Below are 8633 nucleotides of genomic sequence, written 5' to 3'. Positions count from 1 at the left end.
AGCCCACGTTTAACCTGGAAACTGACAGAGCCAGAGCAAGACTGCTGGAGTGGGCTTCACCCTGGCACCTTCAGGTAAACCCCTGTGGTGCCGGTACCAGGAGAAGTTGATTTATTTGGGACCCAGGTGGAAGGGAAGAGGGACTGAAGGTGGAGGACCCAGGAGCTTAAGTAGCCCAGCCTGCTCAATAGCCAAAGAAACTCTGTCCTCAGAGCTCTCCCTGTGGGTGGCTGGCTCATTTGCCCCAGGAGGCTCTGGCTCAGTGGGCTTATGGCTGGGGGTGGGGTCTGGAGGGAGGAGTGCGGGCTTTCTAAAGGCACTTGATGTTCCTCCTTTAGCAGCCCATTGATCTCCTGGGTCCCCCCTCTCTCTTGCTTTTGAACGCTGGTCCACCAGCCAGCCAAGAGGAGGCCAGGGTTTTAGACAGTCTGCGTGTACCCCAAAGGGAGTTTTTGGCCTCCTGTCCTCTTTCACTCTATTTTCAGGAACCCCTGCATCTGGAACAATCCTCCTTCCAATCCAGAGCCTTTCCTGTTGTAGAACTATTTAATATCAACCCCGGGGTTTCTACCCTGCCTTTGACCATTACGGTCCCGGATAAAACTCACACACACACACACACACACACACACACACACACACACACACACACACACACTAATACACACACACACACACACACACACGACCTTTATCTTTATAAGAAGCCTTAATCAGCACATCTGGGAAAGGCTCCTGCTCCCATGGTTTCTTCCTTAGTGCATGCAGCTCCCATCCCACTCCACCAGAACAGCTGTGCCACTGCCTGGGGGCTGTCACCTTTCCTCTCTCTCACCAAAAAGAGTTTGTCATTTGATCTAGAAATGGATGGTCTGGAAATGGATGGATTCATCAGGTCTCCATGACTGTCCCCCTCTGCAGAGGCTTGTTATCTCTACCCATGCACCTCCAGACCCATGAGTTAGCTCCCTCGAAGCAGGAGAGCCGAGAAAAGGAGAAATCCAGGGCCCGAGAGAACATGCTGCTCACCCTTCCCCCACCATGTACAACCAGACTGACAGCAGGGACAGACTGGCAGCTCTGTCATCCCCAGTTCAGACGAGAGGCACCCCGCCCCCCAACCCCCCCTCCCCCGCTGCCGCAGCAGTCCCGGCAGACCGCCTGCCTTGAGATCCAGCCACTGGCACGGGGCAAGGCACCCAAGCCCGCAGCACAGTTTCTGTGAAGTTAGCACCGACCACTCTCACCTGCCTCGATGTCATGCCCAGGTGTCTCCTTTCTGATTGTGGGCAGGCAGCCCTCCCCTGCCTCACCTCAGACCTTCCAGATTCCAGGTCCTAGAACACTGAGCAGCCTGGCCCCTAAGCCCCACTGGAAGAGATGAAGGAATGGCTCTCTTTTGGAGGGACTCCTTGCCATAGATTAAATTCATCGCCAATACTTGCCCCCTCCCCCATCAAAGGAAGCCCCCCAGGGGTGAGGAAATAAAGTTAGACTTTTATAGTCCTTTTGCTGGGACCCGCTCACTCTTAAAGGGATCAGAACACCCACTCCTTAAAGGGACCTCCGGAAATTATTTGCCCCCAGGCAACGCCAAGTGTATAAGCCTGGTTTTTACCTGCTGTGACTTCTTTCCCTAGGGATGGGAGAGTCAGAAGTGCTCTCTTTGTAACTAAACCAAAAGGGTTGGGCCCCCTCCTGCTACCAGGGAGCCAGTTGATGAGCACCCATCAAAGAAGAGGATCGTTTCTCATCTCTAAGGGCCGCAGGATGGGTCTGAGGGATCAGGATGATGTAGGGGTCTGTGTGGGACCAGTCTTCATATAAGCCGCCAGCGCTTAGACTTTAGGGATTGCATTCCATGGTGCTATGCCCCAAACCCCCATCTGTCCAGCGCTACCCTCCAGATTGCTAGCCAGGGAAGTCTTTGCAGGCTGCCCCTCCCAGCGAAAGCCCTTTCTGTATTCTCCTTCCCTTTGACACAGACTTCGCCTCGTTGGGTCCCCTGTCCTTCCCCTTAAAATGCATTCTCTAACCCACACGCGAGTTGCCTCCCTGCAGTGTCAACAACTGCTGCTTAAACCTATTTCAGGCTCCTTCCTGCCCTAGTCGGCGTCCCTGGGGTCCGCCTGCACCCCCACCCGTCAAAAGGCTGGGGGATGGGCACACCTCGGCTCCCTAGAGCACAGCAAAGCAGCATCTTCTCTCCGCCGCTTACTAGGCACATAGGTTCATTCAGCCCTCAGGGCTAGAAGGGATGGGGGGGGGGGTGGTCATAAATGGCGGAGAGGGGCCCGAGGGTGCTTCAGCCAGAGAGGAATAGTCACAAGTCGCACTCACTAAAGCCACCTCTTCTGTATTCTCCCTTCGCCGGTGGAGGGTCGACACTGCTGGGAGAAGACTGTCCTGACGCTTGGGAACCCGCCAAGGCCGCCCACCCTTGTCACTCTCAGGAGGAGACTCCCCCCATGGGCTGGAGCAGTGAGCCCCCTCCCCCTCCCCCGTAGCTGCAGCAGCCTCCGGCTGAGGTCAGGCTCCACCTCCTTTCTCCGGATGGAGAGCGCAGAGGGTTGTTTGTTGTTGGGGTGTGTGAGGGAGAAGGTTCGAGATCACCTGGCTGGGTGGGCACGCCTTTGGGAGTCGGAGCTGAGCCGGGTGGGCTGGGTTAGGCTGGAGCCTGCCCTAGAGGGCGAAGTACTAACCTCCCCCCCCCCCCATCCCAAGGTTCGGGCTGGGCTGCCGGGTCTGCGGCAGCTTGGGTTCTGCACCCGTCCACGTCCCCCTCCCCCCTCTGCGCTCCATCCCTTAGGGAGTGATCTGAATGTCCCAAGGCAGAGGCCAGTAGGAGAATGACTTCCTACTTTCAAGATGCTTCCAGTCCGGCACCCGGATGGGTTGTGGGTAGAGGGAGGAGGAGACTGAAAACTAACTTTCTGAGAACATCGTGTAATGGCTGCTGGGGAGGGGCAGGTGCCAGGGTCTGCTCCCGGGTGTAGGGCTGGGAAAGGTGCGGGTGTTCTGACAAGAGTCCGCGACGCGAGCTTACTTGGCAGAGTCGGCTTTTTTTTTTTTTTTTTTAAGGCTGACCTTCGGGAACTGGAAAGATGAGGACACCCTTTAATATAGGCAGGGAACTGTGAGACCGGCTGAGAGTAGGACCCGAAGCTGGAGAGCCACTGGGGCTACTCAAGTTTTCTAAGACATACCACGTTCTGCCCCAAAGGCGTTGGGGGCACTCTAGATCATTTAAGGAAAAGAAAATCTTGTCCTGAGATCCAAAATGCAGACTGATCGAACATTAAGATCCTTTCCTGCAGGGGTAGTCGAGTTGCCCCTTGATTTCCTGGTAGTTTAACTTTTGGGTCTCACCTTCTTTCTCAGGTAAAAATTGGATGGAAATGGTTCCTTCTGAGGTACAGTGCCCTCAACGATTCTGCACCCTTACAGCTCCTACTACTGCCCACCTATCTGGGAAAGGTCGAAGAAGGCAAAAGCGACTCGCTTTTATTCTTTCCACCAGGCAGCCAGCCTTGCCAGCCCCCAACCCTTGTTTACTGGAGCAGCTACTGAAGAAGATGCCCACGTGGAGACCAAAAGTGTTTCCTCCTACCCGACTCCTTTTGAGACGAGAACTCTCAGGCTATAAAAATTGTAGAGACCAGGATAGTGGCAACTATAAGCCACTTAGGTAGGCAAAGGCTGGTGAATCTCCTTGAAGCCAGCCTGGTGTATATAGTGAGTTCCAGATTAAGCAGGGTCTGTACTGGGGGGTTGGGGCGGCGGGTCGTATGTAAATGGAGAAAAGTGAACTAGTTTCTCATTCTTACCACAATCCCACTTGGGATGCAGTTACTGTGGGTGATTCACAGACGAGGAAACCCATGATTAAAGCAATAAGTGCCTATTCCTAGTTAGAGAAAGGAACTTAACATGTCTCTTGACCTCATAAGTCAGTGCTCAGCGGCTACCTAGAGTTGTCTCATTTATCCCAGCCCACAGCACTGCTGCCTTCCAACTGAAGGGCATGTAGGGCCTTGTTTGCGGGATCTCCCCACCCCCACCCCCCAACTGGCTTCATCTCATTCTGGAATTTAGCCATGTGACAGTGTGTCAGGAATCCCCATGCTATATCGATGCATTCTCCATATGGATTTGAACCAGCAAACACCTCTGCACACAGGTCATGCTTACGTATCTGTTCATTTGGTGAGACCAGGTCTCACTAGATAGCCCAGGTAGGCTTCAAACTTTCTTTATAGTTGAGGCTATCCTCAAATTCACCTTTCTGCCACCCCAGGCTCCAGAACTCTCAGGTTACACGCTGGTGCCGCATTACCCGGCTTCTGTTCAATTTATTCACCGTCCATTCTAGAATTCCTGCCTCTGGAATGGCTATCTCAGAGTCCATCCCGACTTTCTGGAAAGATCTTCTAAAGCTCAGAGTTCTGAGAAGTCTCCACAGCTTGCTTCTGCCTTCTGGGCCTTCTCGTGCTTTATCTGGGTCTCCGTGATGAGTCTTAGGAACATCTGAAGGGCAGGTCTATGGCTTCCACATCCTCTTTTGTGATTTCCTGTGGGGTCTCACACAGTTCTGGTCCCACAGATGTGACCATTCACATCCCTCGGCTTTTGCCCCTGGATACAGCCCTTCACCTCTATACCCTTCCTCAAGTCCACATAGAGGTAAATTAGTCTCCAGGAACAACCCAGCAAGCAAGTTTGCTGGTTTTCACAGGACTTTCAGAAAAGACTAAAATTAGAAGCCAATGCTGACTTTTTTTGTTTTTGTTTTGAGATTTAAAGTAAGTCCCAATTTCTTTTTAAAAATCAAAATATTTGCTACTGTGGGCTCGCATTCTATCTGCAGTGATGGCTGATGGGAAGTAGTAAGAGCCATCTTTATGGGGTGGGCATGCTCTAATTTGCCCATAGTTCCTGCTTTCCTACTTGGGGTACTTTTGAGATGTCTTAACCTCTGAAGGTTTCAACTTTATGATTCATGGCCATGGACTAGCTACCTGCGTTGGACCTTCTCAGAGATCCTTTTGCAGCCTTTGTGGCCATCTCTAGAAGTACCTTCATTATTGCTCCGGGAGCAGAGGTTTACTAAACATACTCTGTCCAGTACCCACACATCAGGCTGCTGATGAAAAGGGAAATTAAACAGAATTTGTAGGCTCCTCCAGGTGGTTGCTTGCTCCCAAGAACATGGCATGATGTCCAGGCAACTGTGGGTGTCACATTGTCATTTGCAGAAGGGACAATAAATGATTGGCAAGGGGCATCTGCATGGGAGAGAGAGGAGAAGACCATTCCAAGAAATGTGAAAGTCTGTGGTGAGCTAGGTCTGGCTGCTTGCAACCTTACCTGCCTGGGTCAGCACTTCACTCTCCGCAGACACCTTGTCTGTTCAGATATCAGAGTGAGTGTGTCAAAATGAGACTCCTCCCACCCCCGAAAGTACCTTCACAGAGGCTATGGAATAAAAAACCAAGGTGCATACCCTGTGGTTCCAACAGACCTGAAGTCCCTGGAGAGAGGGAAGCAGTCTGGAACTGGAATGGACATTTTCTTGACAGCCTCCAAAAGCAGTGGCCCTGCAGGAGGCATGGACGAGCACTCAACGGAGCTTTTTTCTTTAACCCTCAGCAATCGTGATGGGTAAGTATTCTGCTCAAATTTACAAATGAACAAGGAAACAGAAATTTAAACAGTCTGAATAACTGCTAAGATCACATGGGTTTGGGGTGGTTCCAAAACATTTGGGTTTGTTGTCATTGCTGTTTGTTTGGTTTTGATATAAACCAAACATTTAACATAAAGGGTAAGCCGAGGTCTAAGTCCTTTATAGATATAAAACCTTTATTCATGTCTGTATTTCACACAGTGTCGTCATTAAGAATGACTACAGAACTCCTAGTACATGGTCCAGCTCTTTGTCTCCCTAACATTTAAGTGTTTTGAAGAGTGGCTGACCCTAGCCAAGTGCCCCCAAAGCATTAGCAATTGTGAATCTATTTATCCTGTCTTCATCCAGCTATGCCTACAGCCTCCTCTGCTTCCATTGAGTCCAGACCTGCATCCTCTATCTCTACCCTGTCTGGATCCCCAGCTACATGGTACTTTGTGCCTGTCTTCTGTCCACCTAAATGCAGCCTGGCCCCTTTTGGCCTTAGTCAGGCTGAGTGGCTTTCTTTGCTGGGTATCCGTGCCTTCTCTCTGGCTTCTTTCCTCCACCATCCAACACCCAAGACTGGTTTCATGGCCTCAGATACTGTCCTCTGTGTCTGGGAGATTCTCAGTGCCAGCCCAAATCTCATTCCTCAGAGGGGGTGATTCTTCCTCTCGGCTTTCCCACCAATCTCTCCAGTCCCCCAAAACCCAGAACAGAGGGAGAATCACCCAAGGGTTTTTTTCCCCCCTCTTCCCTTGCCTTCTGTGCTTTGCAGTAAGAGCCAGGACCAGCTCCTGCCGGTAGAGAAAAGCTTGGGCCACAAATACTGTGCTAACTAATGGGCTACTTGTGCTCAGCACTTCTTGGGCACTCTGCTCTCAGCCTCACCTCTTTGACCCATTCTCCCATCACTTTTTCCTAAACAGATTTGCTCAACAGCTCCCCATTCTTTTATTTTCCAAAGGTCTGTTAGCAACTCGTTTGAATTTTGCATGTGAAGTTGCTGTGAGCAACCTTCCTTTCACTATGAGATTGGGACAAAATGTTGCAAGTGGGTTGCCCTATTTCTTTATCAAAAGAATATTCCTTTGGCAAAACCTCATCAAAAGTACGCTCTCCCCACCCTCTGCACTCGCTTTGACACTGAAGCAACAATGGGGCTTTGAGGAGCTCTGATACACTAACCCAACTTCCTACTGCAGGAGAACCAAGGACTCTCCAGTCCGTCTGTCCACTAGGGCTATGATCATCATAGCTTATCGTCCATCTGTATGAATCAACCTCTCCTTCCCTCCAGCCCCTGTGACACAAAGCTCTGACCTCTGATTGCTCTCCCCAAGCCAGATCGATCTCAGCTAGTGGGCCCTTCCCAAAGCACACCAATTTGTCTCCTCGGCCTGCTTAAACCCTCAGTGTTTCACACTCACCCTATGATCCAAATCTGGAGCTGCCTTGGTGGCTCGCCGCCAGCTTGGGGCCCTCTAGTCTCATCCCCGGGCTCACTCTCACTCCTAAACCTGGGGTGCTTCCTGTGGTTCCTCGGGGCCACCAGTCTTCCACCAGGTACTCATGCCTGCTGTCCTGGGTTGCAGGGCACCTGTGCATAGTGGCTGTCAGTAGGCAGTTACTCTGTGGCTAACTGAGCCTGGCCCCAACGCTAGGCTGTCTGGTCTGACAGTGCTTGTCCAGGTAGATGTAAGCACTGGCTTTCTTTCTCAACACAGAAGCTAGCTGGTACAGCCACATGGTGCCAGGCTCTATCTACTATCCTAGGCTTCTTCCTCCTGACCTGATCAATAACTTCGATTGTTTTCTAAAGTGGTAGCAATGTTATTAAGGCTTCTGAATTGCCTTTTGTATTTTTTATCTTTTAAGATTGGTGCATAGTTTTTGCTTATAAAATTAACTGACTTCATACACTCAACAACTGGCTTACAAAGTCTGACACAGCAAAGGTAGTCTTGTTGAGCCCGAACCCCTAAAAGTTACAGTTTGGGATTGAGGGTATAGTTCAATGATAAAGTATGTGCATCGCTGTCCAAAGCCCTGGGTTCCATCCTCAGAACCAAAAAAGAGTCATGGTTCTGGCTCTGCTCCTCCCAAGGAGGTAGGCGCTGTGAACAGAACCTACTTTTTAAGCAACTACTAAAAGACTAAAAAGGGAGAATTTAGTTCAAGGCAAAGCCTTGAGCGGTCCCTTGTGTACCCTCTCTTTTCCTCCCTTCTCCAAGGCTGCCCTTGATGTTCTGGCTCAGTCTGATTTCATTTAGATAAGCTTGCTGGAGGGCCTTGGGTAGAGAGATGCTCTGACTGGGTCTGCAGCATCCTACCACCACATTTATTATGCAAATATTTATTGCAAAGGTGGCCGGTGCCTGGAATTCTAGAACTCGTAGGCACGAGAATCAAGAGTTCTAGGCTAGTCTAGGCTGTATATAGTGAGACCTTGACTCAAAAATTAAATACATTTAAATAGATCGTGTTTTTAATTACTTGTAAGCATATGTGTCTGTGCACACAAGTCCATGTGCTTGTGGGACCAGAGAAGTCACAGACTCTGGAGCTGGTGGCACAAGCAGCTGTGAAGTTACCTGACCCGGGTGCTGAGAATCTAACCCTGGCCGTCTGTAAGAGCAGTAAGCACTCTTAACCAATGAGGTTTTTGGTTTGGTTTGGTTTTGTCAAAGCAGGGTTTTTCTATGTAACAGCTCTGGCTATCCTGGAACTGTCTCTGGAGACCAGGCTGGCCTTGAACTCACAGAGATCTGCCTACCTCTGCTTCCTGTGTGCTGATATTAAAGGTGTGCTCCCTCACCAGAGGCAGGCACTCTCTTTATACTGGGTCTCATTCCCAGACCAATAACTTCAATTAAAATAATAAATCGCATCCTGGTGGTAGTGGCGCACGCCTTTCATTCCAGCACTTGGGAGGCAGAAGTCTGAGTTTGAGGCTATCCTG

The sequence above is a fragment of the Mus caroli genome, chromosome 2 (genome assembly GCF_900094665.2).
Source record: "Mus caroli chromosome 2, CAROLI_EIJ_v1.1, whole genome shotgun sequence".
NCBI lineage: Eukaryota > Metazoa > Chordata > Mammalia > Rodentia > Muridae > Mus > Mus caroli.
Note: the sequence above shows the minus strand (reverse complement) of the source record.